The following is a 17357-nucleotide window of genomic DNA, read 5'->3' on the forward strand; positions in this document are numbered from 1 at the left end:
AAAGTGGCATGTGACGCCACTAGGAAGGATGTAGTGGCGTGTGGAAGCTTGGGGAGGACCCAGGTTCAAGTCACAATGACAGCAAATTAAGTGATTAATTTTTATGTACAGGAAAGGGAAGTAGTGGAACTGAAATAAAAGTCTGCCAGGAAGAGTTTAAGAGGGTAAGGGGATTGAATAAGGATAGAGATAAGGGGGGAAATCTAGGAGCTGATTGGGGTGAGCTGTGTTGGCTGAATTTTAGACTCTTGAGGAGCAAGAGGTGGCCGGCCAAGGGTTTCTTTAGGGGGTAAATTTCGGCTAGGTCAAAGGCTAGGTATAAATTCGGCATTTGGGAGTGTTGTGCCCTTTTTTTCTTTTCTGACCATTCTTCCTTCTCTTCCTTTCTTTTCTTTTCTTCTTCTCTCCATCTATCTTCCTTCTTCTTTCCTCCATTGTCGAACCTTCCTACCATCTTTTTCATCTTCATTTTTCTCTTCAACCGTTTCAAAACCTTCATAGCCTGTGGCCATAAAAAGTCGAAATCCCGAAAGCTTGATTCTTTTTGTACCGATTTCTTATAACCAAGACCACATCTCTTCTCTTCATCATTTGTGGCCGATTCACCAGCCCTCTAAAACCTCAAGTTTTGACAACAAGACCATAGCAAAACCCTCTCGTTTTACCTTTCTAGAAACAAGTTGCAAAAAGCCGAAAACCCCACATTAAGAGGGACTTGGCCGAATACTAAAGTAACTGAAAACCCAACTTTTGTTATCATCTGAGGGCTTAGACCTACATCGGGATCGAGTGGGAAACTCGTTGGAATCCTTCACTAAGGAATCGGGGGTAAGTCTTCTCCAAATCTAGTCTTATTTTTCAAGTTAGGAAAAAGTCGAAGTCCCTAAAATCTAGGGAGGCTATTGATTTGGGAATAGGGCATAAAAAGTCTTTAACCGATGATTTATTTTGATGATTAGTGTCTTCTCAAGGGTTGGATCGAAGGCTTGGATCTTTGGAGCGATCAGACTTGGATCTAGCCATCGGATTTCGGCAAGAAGGTAAAGTTTTAAAGGCTTTTAGGGACAGAGTCGAATATGGGTAAGTAATTATGGAGATTAGTGTTGTGATTTGCAATCTAAGAATTGTAGCAACGTAATTGTAGGCAGTTCATGCATGGATCTTGTCAGCAAGTCATCACAAATCAGGTGTGTAACTGACACCCTTTCATAGGCTAGATCGGCAAAAGCCGAAAAGCCGAAATGCCAAAAAGCCGGTATTTTGGGCACTTGCGAGTGTGCGAATGCTCGTAAGACGTATGGGTAAATATTACTGGTAATCGAAAGTGATAAAACTGCAGTACGCGCGATTTCGTGCGTTTTGATATTTTAGGCTTAATGGGCCAAAACTGGGTTAATGGGCCAACGGGCCCAATTCGGTAAGAGCACTCGGTAAGTGTTTCTGGCTAAACGTAATGGCTACGATATGCATGAAAACCTTAGAAATAGTTAGATGTACTAGAATACCCCTATGTATGCAAAATTACCATTATATCCTATGTATGCAAAATTGCCATTATACCCCTATGTATGCAAAATGACCTCTATACCCCTAGGGTAAATTTTGTCTGAAAAGCATGATGAATTAAATCTTTATGATGTATGCCATGAATGTATATCTGTTGCATGGGGACATGGGTTATATTATGGAGGAAGCATCCTGGTGGCTATGCCACAAATTATTTGTTCTGGTGGCACTGCCACAAAATATCTATATCTGGTGACTCTGTCACATTTTCTGTATCTGGCAGCCATGCTGCATATTTCTGTGGCGTGTAGCGGTTGGGTGGGTCGAGTAGTCTCACCACATGGTGAAAGGATGGTATGGGGGTGTATGTGGTTGGATATGGTTGGGTTTTTACATAAGCATGATATATCTGTTCTGGTCTGTTCTAGGCCAACGGGCTTTATTCTGATATCTGTTCTAGGCTGAGCCCAACTTATTTTGTCTCTATGGTTTGAACTGATTTAGGCTATGGTTGGGTTGAATTACACACTGAGTTTTCCAAAACTCACCCCTTATTTTCATCCTCGCAGGTAATCCTCAACCATGGTGGGCTTGGAGCTGTGAGGGATTTGGACTGGCCACATGTTTCTACGAACCTGGTTTCTTTCTGGTGAACTGGACGTCCTTTTAATTTCATTTATGGTTTTGGGTTTTAAGTGTAATAAGGCCGCTTACTTATTTTTATGGTTTTGTTTTACTTTTATTATTTTATTTTATTCTGATGAAAAAAACTATGATAACTAAGGAAAATGGGTTAGCTTTAGGACGCGTTTTCAAAAACATTAAGGGATTTCAAAATAACACGATTACAAATAAGACTTCCGCTAAGCAAACATTTTCAAACTTAATCATTTTCTTAAGATAGACATAACCAGACGGTTTTCTCAAAATTATACGAGTCGTTAAGGTGTGGCAATGGTGGTGTGCATGTCTAGGATTGGATCCGAAGGGAGCTTGGTACTTAAGTAGTCCGACGGACTCACCTCCTCTTCTTCCTGGTTTCCTACCTGGTGCACAGCTTCTATTCACCTTAACCTGCTTTAAAAAGTATCTTTTACAACCCCAACTAAGTTTTCCAAACTAAGTAAAACGGAACGTTTTGAACGCATCGATGTGGCGCACCTGATCCGGTCATAACGTCTAGGCCGGGTTTGGGGTGTTACACAGTATATGTTCATCTGGAAATGTTTCCTGAATTGGTATACTAGGTGAATTCCCTTCTTGTGGCTCTAATCTGGACAAGTGATTTGCTACTTGGTTTTCTACTCCCTTCTGGTCTTGAATTTCTAAATCGAATGCTTGAAGTAGAAGCACCCACCGGATCAGTCTCGGCTTAGCATCTTTCTTGGCAAGTAAGTACTTAATTACCGAGTGGTCCGTATAAACAGTTACTTTCGTACCTACAAGATAAGATCAAAACTTTTCAAAAGAAAATAAAATCACAAGTAACTCTTTTTCTATTACCGTATAGCTCAATTGAGCTACTGTAAGAGTCCGGCTTGCATAGTAGATGGGATGAAAAACTTTGTTCCTTCACTGGCCCATGACAGCCCCTATTGCGAAGTCGCTTGCATCACACATTAATTCAAATGGCAAATCGCAATCTGGTGTGACGATTATAGGTGCCGTAACTAATCAACTCTTCAAATCTTTGAAAGCCTTTAAGCATTCATTATCGAACTTAAACATCGTGTCGTTCTCCAATAATTTGCATAAGGGTTTAGCAATTTTGGAGAAGTCCTTGATAAATCTTTGATAGAACCCGGCATGGCCCAAAATTCTCCTAACACCCTTTACAGATGTTGAAGGTGGGAGTTTCTTGATAACATCTACCTTTGCTTTATCTACCTTGATTCCATGTCTCGTTATCCGATTCCCTAGAATAATTCCTTGTAGTACCATGAAATGACACTTTTCCCAGTTAAGTACTAGGTTCGTTTCTTCGCATCACCTTAGTACCTTAGCTAGATTGGCTAAGCAATCATCATAAGTATCACCGAATACTTAAAAGTCATCCATAAAAACTTCCAAGTACTTCTCAACCATGTCAGTAAAAATAGACATCATACATCTTTAAAATGTAGTAGGTGCATTACATAAACCAAATGGCATATGTCTAAATGTAAATGTACCGTACGAGCAGGTGAACGTTGTCTTGTGCTGATCTTCTGGTGCTACTGTAATCTTATTATACCCTGAGTATCCATTGAGAAAACAGTAATAGCCTCACCCCGCGAGTCTATCCAACATCTGATCCAAGAATGGCAAAGGAAAGTGATCTTTCCTAGTCACCTTGTTCAGTTTCCGGTAATCAATGCAAAAATCTCCATCCCATAACTGTTCTAGTTGGTATCAACTCGTTATTCTCATTCTCTACTACTGTGATACCTCATTTCTTTGGCACGCACTAGGCCGGACTTACCCACGAACTGTCTGAGATGGGATAAATGATACCCGCATCTAACCACTTAATAATCTCATTTTTCACCACATCCTTCATAATGGGGTTTAGTTTTCGTTGTCCATCAATTGTCTCTTTTTCGCCATCTTCCAGGATAATCTTGTGCATGCATACAGATGGACTAATACCATGAATATCGGCTATGGTCCATCCGATAACCTTCTTGAATTGTTTCAACACCAATATGAGTTTCTCTACTTGCTCAGTAGTTAATTAAGCTGAAACAATCACAGGAAAAGTAGAAACGTCACCTAAATAAACGTATTTTAAATGTAAAGGTAATACCTTGAGTTTTAATTTAGGTGGTTCCTCGATGGACGCTTTTGGTTGGGCATACTCCCTCTTCTCTAACTCCAAAGATTCCAAGCGGGATTGCAGATTAAATCCCCTTTGATTAGCTTCTAACAAAGCTAAGTATTCATCCTCCTCTTCATCATTTGGAGGATCTGATGTCAAAATTTGTTCCAATGGATCCTCAACATAGTTGAGCTCCTTTTCCACTAATGAATCCTCTAAGTCAGATACAGAACAATCATCAATTGTGTCAGGAAATCACATAGACTTAAAAACGTTAAATGTTACCTGATCATCCTGAACACGCATCGTAACCTCGCCCTTCTCCATATCTATAAAGGTCCTTCCGGTTGCTCAGAACGGTCTTCCTAGGATAATTGGCACTTCTTTGTCTACTTCAAAGTCTAGGATAACAAAATCAGTAGGGAAAATAAATTTATCTACTCGTACTAATACGTCCTCGATTTTTCCTTCTTGATGTGCTAAGGATCGATCTGCTAGCTAAAGTGTAACCGTAGTAGGTCGAACTTCACCTATCCCCAACTTTCTAAATATTGACATAGGCATCAAGTTAATACTCGCACCTAAGTCACATAAAGCCTTATCACAATATGTTGCTCCAATGTTGCAAGGTATGGTAAAACATCTAGGATCCTTCAGTTTTGGGGGTAGTTTGTCTTGAAGATATGCGTTGCATTCCTTCATCAGAGCTACCGTTTCAAATTCTCCAAGTCTTCATTTTTTGGACAGGATATCCTTCATAAATTTGACGTAGTTCGCCATTTGTTCAAGTGCTTCAACCAACAGGATGTTGATGTGAAGTTGCTTGAGTACATCTAGAAATTTCTTGAATTAAATTTCCTGCTTCTGTTTCTGAAGTCTTTGAGGGTAGGGTGGTGATGGTTTCTTTACTGGAATTGGTTGATTTATTTTCTGCGGTAATTTTACATTTAACAGAGTTGTTAGTTAATCGAAATTAGCTGGTTCTGGAATTACCTTGTCAGGTTTTTCAAATTCTGGTTCTTGTGCAATTGGAATTTCAACACTCGGTTGAACTTCCTTTGAGTCTTGAGCATCAACTGGCTCCTTTTCAGCTTCGATAGTGTTAGGCTCTATTGTCTTTCTGCTCCTCAATGTCAACGTTTTGCAATGCTCCTTCCTCGAATTCCTCAAATTCTCCATTTCACTAGGTAAAGCACCTTGTGGTCGGTTCCTGAGTTCAGTAGCCAGCTGGCCCACTTGATTCTCCAAATTCCTTAGAGTGGCACCATTTTTTGCCATGTATGCCTTCAATAAATTCTTTAAGCTATTGTATGATTCAGCTTGAGCTGGTTTTTGAACTTGTTGGGAAAAACTAGGCGGCTGAGTCGGTCTAGGTTGAGCATAGTTGTTACTGGTTCTAGCCCCTTGGTTGCTCTAGGAAAAATTCGGGTGGTTTCGCCACGATGGCTTATAGAAGTTAGATTGTAGCCCTTGCCTTCCTTGGTTTTGGTTCTGGTTACCCATGTAATATACAGATTCAGGGTTTGATGGACATTCTTCGAACAAATGTCCCTCCCCACAATAAACACAAGCTATACTCTCAAATTGGTGAGGTGGTTGGGCTGCAAAACTGTTAGACCCATTAGTGGTAAGATTCTTAAGCAATGAAGATATTGAAGACACTTGAGATGCGAGTGAAGTGAGAGCGTCCACTTCATGTATTCTAGCGACTCGTCTTCTTGACACAGCTCGATTGGTTGGCCATTGATAATTGTTACTGGCGATCCTCTCGATGATTTCGTAAGCCTCATTATAGGACTTAGAAAGCATCCATTACCATCCTCATGTGAGCATTAAGACCATTATAAAATGTCTCAAGTTGGATGCAATTTGGGATTCCATGATGAGGGCATTTTCATAATAACTCTTTGTATCGTTCCCATGCCTCATACAAGGACTCATCATCCATTTGTTGGAAAGCAGTGATCTCGTTCCTCAATTTAGCATTCTTACTAGGCGGGAAGTACTTCATGAGGAATCTTTCAGCTAACTCTTGCCATGTAGAAATTGAGTTTAGTGGCAATGAATTCAACCAGGCTCGAGCTCTGTCCCTTAGTGAGTACGGGAACAGCTTCAATCGTAATGCATCTTTGGGAACTCCAGCTAATTTGAAAGAGTCGCTCACCTCCAAAAATAGTCTTAAATGAAGATAAGGATCTTCTGTAGGCATTCCACTGAATTGGCCCACTGTCTGAAGCATCTGCAACATGACTGTCTTTAGCTCAAATTATTGTGCCTTGATTTCAGGTCTCCTAATACCCGGATTAAGATCATTAAAAACAGGCACTGCATACTGTCCCAAGGCTCTATCCCTATCATCAGCAATAAGGATAGGATTTTGAGCAAGGTTTGCTCCATTTCCTTGATTCATATTCTCAAAATTCATTCCTTTAGTCCTTCTCTGGTTCGCTTGTCTTCTTCGCTGTCGAAAGGTTCGTTCTATCTCAGGGTCTACAGGGAGTAAGTCAATAATCCGATCAATACTCATAAACACCTGAAATAATCACAGAACAATTGATTAAGTTAAAAATTAAACAGAAAAATAAAAGAAGATGTAAAGCTAACAAATTCACAAATAATGACTTTTTAAAACAATCCCCGGCAATGGCGCCAAAAACTGGGAACGACGGAAAAAATGTGCAAGTGTACACAATCGCAATAAGTAATAAACTGACAAGTAAATGTCGAGTTATCATACAAACAAGGATTATAAAAGAATTATTTATGAAATTAATTGTAAAACACTTTGGTGAGGTAAAAATAATCTGGTTTTAAAAGGTGGTCAAAAATTGTTTAAAAACCAAGTAAATAATTAAAAATAACAAAGGAGTTCCAATGCACGATTTCAAATAAGATTTAATCAATGTAACATACTTGTGTTGGATTAATTATATTTCTTGAACTCAGAATTATTAAACTCATGTTTATACTATTACGAATAAATTCACAGCAGCCCGGTAATTTGCTAACTTATGAGCAAACTTACAAACAAATATCCATTCATCTCTTGACATACTAAATAGATTCTAGCAAGCAAACATGCTATTGCACATACATGCTCATTAAATTGAACCAATCTCTTGCATATCCCTATGTCAATTCAAACGATTAATTAAATCTAATAAGCATATAAAAGCCTTTGTGAAGTAACAAGGCATCCCTACCTTGGAACAATTTAATCGCAATAATCTTGCAAGTTACCTCACAGTCGTAACGCAAGAATAACTTAGGCATGATTTTACTTAACCAAGCAATTTACCGAGGCCTATAACAGCATAAACATCATTTTAACAATTCAAGCAGGCAGAATATAATCAACCCAACACAAACATAATTGAAGCTGAAGTGATTAAAATAACCATTACAGTAGCATAAATATTCATAAACATGTTCGTCAAAACAACAACAAAAATTTAAGAGTTAGGGAACAAGAGGCAAATCCGGTGTTTCTCCGTGGCTTGACTAGTTGCTCCATTCATCGTTCTTCATTGGCCTTGGCTATCAAGGTGGCTTATGAACACCTAATTGCTGCTCCAAAATGGCTGATAGAAGCCTCTTTCCCAAGAGAAGAAATCGGCACTTGAACAAGAAGGAATGGAATGGAAAAAATGAGAGAAAAGTGAGAGAGGGAATGAGAGAATGATGTGAAGTGATTGATGCCTTGAATGATCAGCAAGGGGTGGCTTTTATAGCTGATTGTGTCTGCTAAAAATAGCAAATTCTAGTAGCCAAAGAGAACTCCCTTGGCCGGCCACACACATGGCAAAGTTGAGAGTTTCAATTTTTCTATTTTAAGCTTGGGGCAAATTTACAAAGCCATAATTTAAGGTGGGGTTTGAATGCAATTTAGAAGTCTTTTGAGGGCCTTTTTGCAAGCATATTTAATCAGCTAAAATGCTGATTTAAGTTAGCATATGGACAGTTCTGGGATGCCCATTTAGTGGCTGGTTTGATTCACTTAATTTGGCTCGACCAGTGCGGTTCAACTGGACCCTTTCGCCATAATTAATTAAAAAAATTTATTTAACCCACATTAAATGGGGAATAAATTAAAATTAATTAAATTATGAATTAATACACATTTTTGGACTGTCTTAGGCTGTAAATTAAAGTGCCTCGATACTTCAAATTGCTTCTCGATTTTGTGCTTTCAGCAGTGTCAACCGAGCTAATTTTCGCCCTGTGCGCGAACTTGTCGAAAATAGTCAAAATTAAGTATAAAATTAAATAAATTCACCATGCTCATATTTTTAACATGATTTAATTATTTTATAATATTTAATTATTTTTCGACAAGAATTTAACCGGATTTGCATGAATTTAAGTAAAATTGGGTATGAAAAAGTATATAAATTTTTGTGTTTCCAATGATCTGCGAGTTCTGATAGCTCCACAGAGGGAGCGATATTTTGTTGTGTTAGTAGAAAAGGTGAAGATCACTGAGGATGTGAAGTGCGCTGAGTGCAAAATCGTGAGTCGGATAGGGGTAGGAACAAAAGGTTTTGGAAGCCCTCATGTTCAGCTTTGAGGCCTAAGAAAAAGGCCAGAGTTGATGGGCCAGTAGAGTTGGGCCCCCTGTTTCTGCTTTTAGGTCGTAGTCTTGTGCTATTTGTGGGAAACGCCATCAGAGCGAGTGCTGAAAATGAATAGGGGCATGTTTGGGGTATAGATCTTTGGAGCACCGCATCAGAGATTGTCCACGGAGGCCCGATCAGATGCAAGCTACTGGTATGGGTACTGTTTAGCCACCGAGAGGCATTCAAAAGCCACCAAGAGGTCGTGGTCAGCCCAGAGGTGGAGATGGTATGGACCGTGGTCGTGGAGCACCGGGCAGAGGTGCTGGTCATACTGAGGCGAGGCAGCCAACATTGGTTTATGCTGCACGATGCCGAGAGGACGGAAATGCCCTAGATGTTATTACAGGTATGTTCTTTATTCATAATGTACCTTATACTGCATTGATTGATGTTGGATCTATGCAATCTTATATAGCATGCACTGTGTCTAAGACTTTAGGTATAATGGTTGAAAACACTACAAGAGAGGTTACTATGTTGAGTCCATTAGGGCAGCCAGTGAGAGTGAATAAACTGTTTAGGGTTGTACCTTTGGAGGTTCAAGGAATGATCTTTTCCAGATTTAATAGAACTTTCTTTTGGAGAATTCGATTTAATATTGGGCATGGACTGGCTGGTTAAGTATTAGGTGAATTTGGATTGTGCTGCAAAGCGGGTGGTATTGAAAACTAAAAAGGGTGATAAGGTAGTTGTGATTGGAAAGTGTATGAATTATCTGTCAAATGTGATTTCTGCACTTAGAGCTGAGAAGTTGGTTCATAAGGGTTGTGAGGCGTATCTAGCCTACATCAGTACTTCAAGTTCTAAGGTTTCGTTTGTTAAAGATATTAGAACAGTTAAGTATTTTTCGGACGTCTTTCTTGATGAGCTACTTAGGTTACCTCCAAACCGTGAAGTTGAGTTTGGGATTGAGTGTAATAGCCCAAAATTGGGTCTAGTTGGAACAGAGGTTTTTGGACCACAAAATATGGGATAAAAATAATTATTTTATGATTATTTTGAGGTCTATGATATGATTGCATGATTGTGTGAAAATTTCGTGAAGAAATTCTATGCATAAAGTGCTCAATTTGAAGTTAGGGACTAAATCGAATAAGTTGTAAAACTTGCATTCTAGAAGTTTCTAGTATGAAATTGCTTTGAAATATTAATTAGGAGGTCTTAAATAGCAATTTGACCAATTTATAAGTGATGGACAAAAATTGGACATGGATGGAGTTTTTGAAAGTTTAGTAAGGAAGGGCATTTTGGTCATTTGGTAATTAAAAGAAATAAAAAGGGAAAATAAAGCCAAAATTTACTCATATTTTTCATGGAGGCCGAAATTAGCATGGGGGAAACCATGGCTAGGGTTTTCAAGCTTTCCAAGCTCAATAGTAAGTCCGTTCTAACCCCGTTTTTCAAGTTCTTTACGTTTTTGGAATCCTGGTAATTTGATTAAGCTTATTCTAGCAATAATTTAAGCTAGGGTTCATATTTGGAAAAATACCCATAGGTGAAATGTGTTTATTTTTCTGTTTCATGATAGTATATGAGGTTTTAAATTATGTTAGACAACTTGTGCTACTCGGTTTTGAGTGAAAACGAGTAAAAGGGCTTAATCGGTAAAAATACCTAATAGTTATAAGTATATGTTAGAGTGAGAATTTGATGTTTCCATAGAAGGGAAAAGTGATCAGCATGTCATAAAACATAAGAATAAGGGATGAAATTTAATTCCCGAGCCTAGGGGAAAAAGTGTAAATATGCAAAAGTTTAGGGACAAAATTGTAATTTTTCCAAAGTTTGAGTTAAGGACTGTTTTCAATAGTACATTAATTAAATAAGTAAAATATAATGTTTTAGATCCCGGAAAATGAGATTTGAACCTAGAATGAGAGAAAAATCAAAAATTGGGAAAGTTGGTAAAATGATCGTTTTAGTATCGAGGTAAGTTCATATGTATAATAAACATTAATTTATGCATGTTTCAATGTAAAATTGATATATTTATTATAATTTTCGAGGTTTTGAAAGTATGTAAGTTGGTATGATAATAATATAGCAATAATGCTGTAATTTATATTTGAAAGTTAAATTTAGTGAATTAATTGAATTATGTTAAATTAAATGATTATGGTGCCACGTTTATGAATTGATTTAAAAATATGTCTATGGTACATGAAGTGCATTGAATTATCATACATAAATGTGATTTCTATGATTATGGATATTATGGGAAATTGTAAGTTCATATGATTTTTAATAAGGCAATGTGTAATTTAATGTTATTGCCTTGATATTAAATGAGATGTAAGTTTATATGTAAGTAATTCATCAATATTACTTGTATTATGATATTTTATAATAATATTGGAAATATGTTTGTGGATAATTACTTGATTGGTGAAATTGTTGGAAAAGAGAGAGAAATCCCGGTTGAACCTTCAGAAAGATTGGATGATACAGATAGTATGTAGCTAGGTCACATGTATGGTGCTGAGTGCACATCATGTGTACAAGATAGCTACAAGACATTATGATGTAGCTAGGTCGCATGGGTGATACTATGTGTACACCATGTAGATAAGAGAGCTACGGGATATATGTAGCTAGGTCGCATGTGTGGCTCTAGGTGAAGGACACCATGTAGACAAGAGAGCTACAAGATAAATTGGCTAGGTCACATGGGTGGTACTGAGTGTTCACCATGTGTACAAGAGAGCCGAACTCTATGATGGGTGGAGCTATGTGCTGAAACCACCAAGTATCGAGGATTGATCTGAAGAGTTCAACGGGAGACTCTCTATGTATTGCTTTGTGAGTTTTGTGATGAATAAGTGCATGAACTTGGTTATGTGAATGATGTGTTCATTAAGTGACCAGGATGTGGTAAAGTTATAAACAAGTAAGTTATACATGAGGATGATTTTACGGTGACCTTGTGATCATGGGCCTATACTTGTGATGTATCAAATGTGGTGAAAATGATTTGTGATATGTATGTTAAAATGAGGTTAATACAAAGAAAGTGTGAAAGAGTGAATTAGCAATAAAACTGTTTTGGATAGTAGTAGTGACGTGACTTTGAAAAATCACCAAAAATAGGAGAAATTGAATCAGAGATTGAATAAGATATTAAATTAAAGCTTAATGAGTCTATTTTCATATAAAAGAAACATAGAAAGAAAAGGAGTTCTATATTTTGATATATTTATGTTTTTGTGAGACTGGTTCAGAATGATTACGTGATCCCCTGTTCTGACTTTGGAAAATCACAAAAATTTGGATAAAAATAATTAGAGGCTTAAATTTATATTTTTTAAAATCCCTAATAAGTCTATTTTCAATATAAATCAACAAGAACATTATCCGATTTTTGTATTGTGAGATAATTAAGTTTTAGTGAAGAGAGGTCAGAACTGTCAGAATGTGAAATAGGGGAAATTTTAATGAATAAACTGTATTACTTGGCTAAACCTAAAATTATGAAAATTTTATGGTGCAAAGATATGTGAGTCTAGTTTCAGGGGAAATTTACAGATCTTAATTTGGAGCTCTGTAGCTCGAATTATAAATAAGTAAGTGACTATGACTTGTGTTGACAGTTTGATGTGAGCATTTATTAGTAAATTGTGAAATCGTACTTACAAGAATGCTATATACATTAAGGATGTGGAATGAAGAGGAGGAGGAGGAAAATGAATATATGTGGAATACATGGAAACTATGGTATATGAAATATTGATATAATGAAATAAATGATATGTGTTTATAAGAAAACAGAAAGAGAATGATATGTATCATGACATGTATATATATATGACTAGTCTCAATGTAATGCTTGTAGGGTATGGAGTTGAATTAAAATGTTTTAGGCAAACATGTTATTTGTGCATCTGAATTGTGGTATTTTATAAAGATATGATCTAGTTTTAAATATGAATGCTTGATGATTAAGCTGAAGATATTTGGTAAGATGATAATCTTGGTATAAATGTATAAGTGGTACTATAATAAACAAGGTAAAATGAGTATGAGAGACACATGTATGATGATATACAAATGCTATGTTTATGGTTTAATTGAGAATATTTAATCATTAAATGAATACCATGTTATATGCTTTTGATTTTGTATAAGTGTGTAAGAGATTAAGGTTGACCAAAGCTTGGAAAATAGCCTAGGTATATTCCACACAGGCAGAGACACGATCATGTTTCTCAGCCGTGTATGGAACATGAATTTTGGACACGTGCATGTGGAGCCTTAAAGCATGAAATTTTCAAGATTTTCGTAAGTTCTCGGTTTAGTCCCAAACCATTTCTAAAGTATGTTTTGGGCTTCGCAGACTCAAATAAGGGACTATGTGTAAGTGAATGAACGTTTTGAAATATGAATGAAATTTTATGGCCCGTATTTTAGTTTAATGTTTGTATGTTTGTCCGATAACGTATTGTACCTTATCTCGGCCTCGGGTATGGGTAAGGGGTGTTACATTGAGCTCCTACCGGGTATAGCTTCGGTGACCATCACCCTTTATAGAATGGCACCAAAAGAGCTCGAGGAGCTTAAAGCACAAATTCAAGAGTTACTAGATCTAGGGTTCATCCGTCATAGTGTGTTTCCGTGAAGAGCACCGGTGTTATTTGTGAAAAGGAAGGACGGATCCATGCGTATGTGCATCGACTACCAGTAACTGAATAAATTGACTGTTAAGAATAAGTACCCTTTATCGAGGATTGATGATCTATTCAATCAGTTTCATGGAGTTTCAATTTTCTCTAAGATAGATCTTCGATCCAGGTACCATCAACTGAGGGTCAAAGAGACTGATGTTTACAAGACAGCGTTTAGGACTCGTTATGGTCATTACGAGTTCCTAGTGGTGCCGTTTGGACTAACAAATGCACCAGTGACTTTTATGGATTTGATGAACTGAATGTTCGAACCCTATCTAGATCGGTTCGTGGTAGTGTTTATAGATGACATTCTGGTGTATTCGAGAACTGAATATGAACATGATACACATCTCTGACTGATTCTGCAAATTCCGAGGGAAACACAACTGTACGCTAAATCCAACAAGTGTGAATTCTGGCTACGAGAGGTAACTTTTCTGGGTCATGTAGTATCTGCTGAGGGGATTAGGGTTGATCCTTGGAAAATTGAAGCTATTCTAGATTGGAAGCAACTTAAGTCAGTATTTGAGATTCGAAGCTTTCTGGGTCTGGCAGGGTATTGTAAACGGTTTGTTAAAGAATTTTCGTTGATTGCTGCACTCTTGACTAAGTTGTTGTGTAAAGGTGTACTATTTGACTGGACTGATAAGCAGCAAGAAAGTTTCGAGAGGCTTAAGAAGGTTCTGACTGAGGCCCCTATCTTGATTCAGCCAGAGTCTGGGAAAGAGTTTACTGTCAATAGCAATGCGTCACACGTTGGTTTAGGTTGTGTGTTGATGAAGGAAGGGAAGGTTGTGACTTATGCATCTCGTCAGCTTAAGACGCATGAGGTGAATTATCTAACACATGACTTGGAGTTAGTTGTGGTGGTATTCGCACCGAAAATTTGGAGGCACTACTTGTACGGTGAGAAGTGTATCATTTACACAGATCACAAGAGCCTCAAGTATCTCCTCACTCAAAAGGAGTTAAATCTTAGGCAGTGTAGATGGATTGAGCTACTTAAGGATTATGACTATTCGATTGAATACCATCCTGGTAAATCTAATGTGGTAGACGACGCGCTGAGCTGTAGGGCTGTGACTGATTGAGGGTGATGTTTGCTCGCATCAGCTTGTTCGATGATGGTAGTATGTTGGCTGAACTGTAGGTTAAACCGATGTGAACTGAACAGATTAAGGGTAAACAGTTGGGGGATGAGTCACTGAGTTCTCATTCCTGGCAGATAGAGAGTAGGGAAGCTTTAGATTTTGGACTGAATAGCGAAGGGGTACTTTGTTTCTGTGAGAGAGTCTGTGTACCAAAGGATGCTGGTTTGAGGCAGTCGATACTGCAGGAGGCACATAGTAGTCCTTATGCTATGCATCCTGGCGAGAATAAGATGTACAGAGACCTTCATGAGTTATATTAGTGGTTGGGTCTTAAGCGTGAGGTTACTGACTTTGTGAGTAAATTCCTTACTTGCCAGCAAGTTAAGGCTGAACATCAGTTACCTTCCGGGCTGCTTCAGCCAGTTAAGATTCCGCTGTGGAAGTGGGAAAGGGTGACTACGGACTTTGTTAGTGAGCTACCCTTAACGTCTGCTAAGAAGTATTCAATCTAGGTCATCGTAGATTAATTGACATCAGTTACCTATTTGTACTGATTACTCGCTGCAGAAACTGGCTAAGCTGTATGTATCTAAGATACTGCGGCTGTATAGGGTACCAGTTTCTATAATATCTGATAGAGATCCTCGTTTGACGTCTCGGTTCTGGAAGAAGTTACATGAAACATTGGGTACAAGGTTGGACTTTAATACTACGTTCCATCTTTAGACAGACGGTTAGTCATAGAGGGTGATTCAGATACTGGAGGATGTTAAGGAGTTGTGTGATTGACTTCCGAGGCTGTTAGGAGGATTACTTGTCGTTGGCAGAGTTTGCATACAATAATAGCTACCAGTCTAGTATACAAATGGCACCTTACGAGGCATTATATGGTCGTAAGTGTCGTACTCCTACGTGTTGGACTGAGTTGGGCGAGCAGCATGTTCTAGGTCTTGAATTGATTTCTGATACTGAGGATAAAGTTAGATTGATTCGGGATCGATTGAAGGCAGCATCTGACAGGTAGAAGTCATATGCGGATCTGAAGCGTAAGGAGATTGAGTATTCTGTGAGGGACTTGGTGTTTCTTAATGTATCGCCATAGAAGAAGGTACTGAGGTTTGGTCGGAAGGACAAGCTAAGTCCTAGGTTCATTGGGCCTTACAGTATATTGAAGCGTGTTGGACCGATTGCTTACCAACTTGAGTTACCTCCAGAGTTAGACTGGATTCATGATGCGTTCCACGTCTCTATGTTGAGGCGATATTATTCTGATCCTGTGCACATCGTTTCGACTGAGGAGATTGAGGTTAGGCCAGATCTGACCTTTGAGGAAGAGCCGATCCAAATTTTAGACTGTGATATGAAGGTTCTGAGGAGGAGTATATTCCACTGGTTAAGGTGATATGGCATAATCACAACTCTGAGGAGGCCACGTGGGAACTCAAGGAGGCGATGCGACAATAATGCCCTCATCTATTTTGAACAGGTAAATTTCAAGGCTAAAACTTCTTTCGGGGGGTAGAGTTGTAACGCCCAAAAAATTTGAATATTTATTTTTGTGTGTTGTTATGCGTAAATACATGTCTGCTTCAGTGGTTGAATGTCCTGAGTGTATTGGTGAAGTCCTGGGTTCAAGCTTTGGCTTGTGCTAAATTTTGTTTTTGCTTGAGTAAACCTTGTCTCTTGTCAGTAGGGTTCTTAAATAAATATGGTTAGGATGTGTCATAAAAAGCTTGTCGGTTTAGGGGATAATGGAGTGTTACTTTTACTAGGAAACCTGAGTTCGAGTCTTGTTTCACGTAAAGGGTACTCTTTTCGCTTCTGGGCCGTGTAAGAGATTGAATGATAGTGGGATACTAATGCTCATGGGCGGTTGAGAGTGTTGGGGGAAGTGGGGAGTGTGTAGCTGAATTCTAGGAGTGTTGTGGAGAGAAAAGTTAAGAGTCTTGAAGGGATATGAATAGTGTTTAGTTAGAGAGATTTGAGGAGTCAAGTGAGGAGTGTGTTGGTGCCGTATAAGGACTCTAGGGCATAAGGGAATTCAGCTGGAGTGTAGTGGGTTTCTTTTCTTCATTTCGTTTGCTACCAAGTATATTTCTCTTTTTGCTTCGTTACACTTTCGATTTGGGTGGCTGACTTTTGTTTGGTGTATTTCGGGTACTTTTGTTTTTGGCACTTGTTGTGCAACTTTGAGCTCCCTTTCGGTCAATTGGTTAGCCGAATTCTTTTGCTACACTTTCTTCCTAACTCTCTCGCAATTGCACTTTTTGGTTAGGCCGATTCCTACTTATTCTCCCCTTTTTGAGCTTTGGTCGATTTCTTCACCTTTTCTTCTTATCATTTTCGATTTTGGATTCTCTTCTCCTTTTCTCTCCTAATTGGTTATTGTTCCCTAGGCCGAATATCTTGCCTTTTTTTCCCTCACGACTTCTTCTTCTTCTTTTGTATTTAGTGGCTAAGCCGAATACTTTTTCTTCTTCTTCTTTGGCGGTTCTGAGCTATTGTTTTCGACCAGTGTGGGTAAGTAGTAATTCTTCTCCTCTTTCAGTCACGTTAATAGTTTCATCTGATATCTTCCTGTATTGCTGTTTCCTAATAAAGGTGCAACCGTTCCGTTTTGCCTCAGTTATTCTATGTATTTGGCTCTTGTGTGGGTAAGGTGATTACTCCTCTCAACCATTCTTAG

General features: G+C 38.3%; 1 non-coding gene across 1 annotated transcript; it reads left to right on the plus strand.

Moving 5' to 3' along the window:
- Nucleotides 1-6177: 6177 nt before the first annotated feature.
- On the plus strand, nucleotides 6178-6284 carry LOC121211714 (small nucleolar RNA R71). The gene has a single exon (XR_005906933.1). It is a non-coding gene; the product is annotated as a small nucleolar RNA R71 (small nucleolar RNA).
- The last annotated feature ends 11073 nt before the right edge of the window (nucleotides 6285-17357 follow it).

Source organism: Gossypium hirsutum, chromosome A12 (assembly GCF_007990345.1).
Source record: "Gossypium hirsutum isolate 1008001.06 chromosome A12, Gossypium_hirsutum_v2.1, whole genome shotgun sequence".
In the NCBI taxonomy this organism is placed as follows: domain Eukaryota; kingdom Viridiplantae; phylum Streptophyta; class Magnoliopsida; order Malvales; family Malvaceae; genus Gossypium; species Gossypium hirsutum.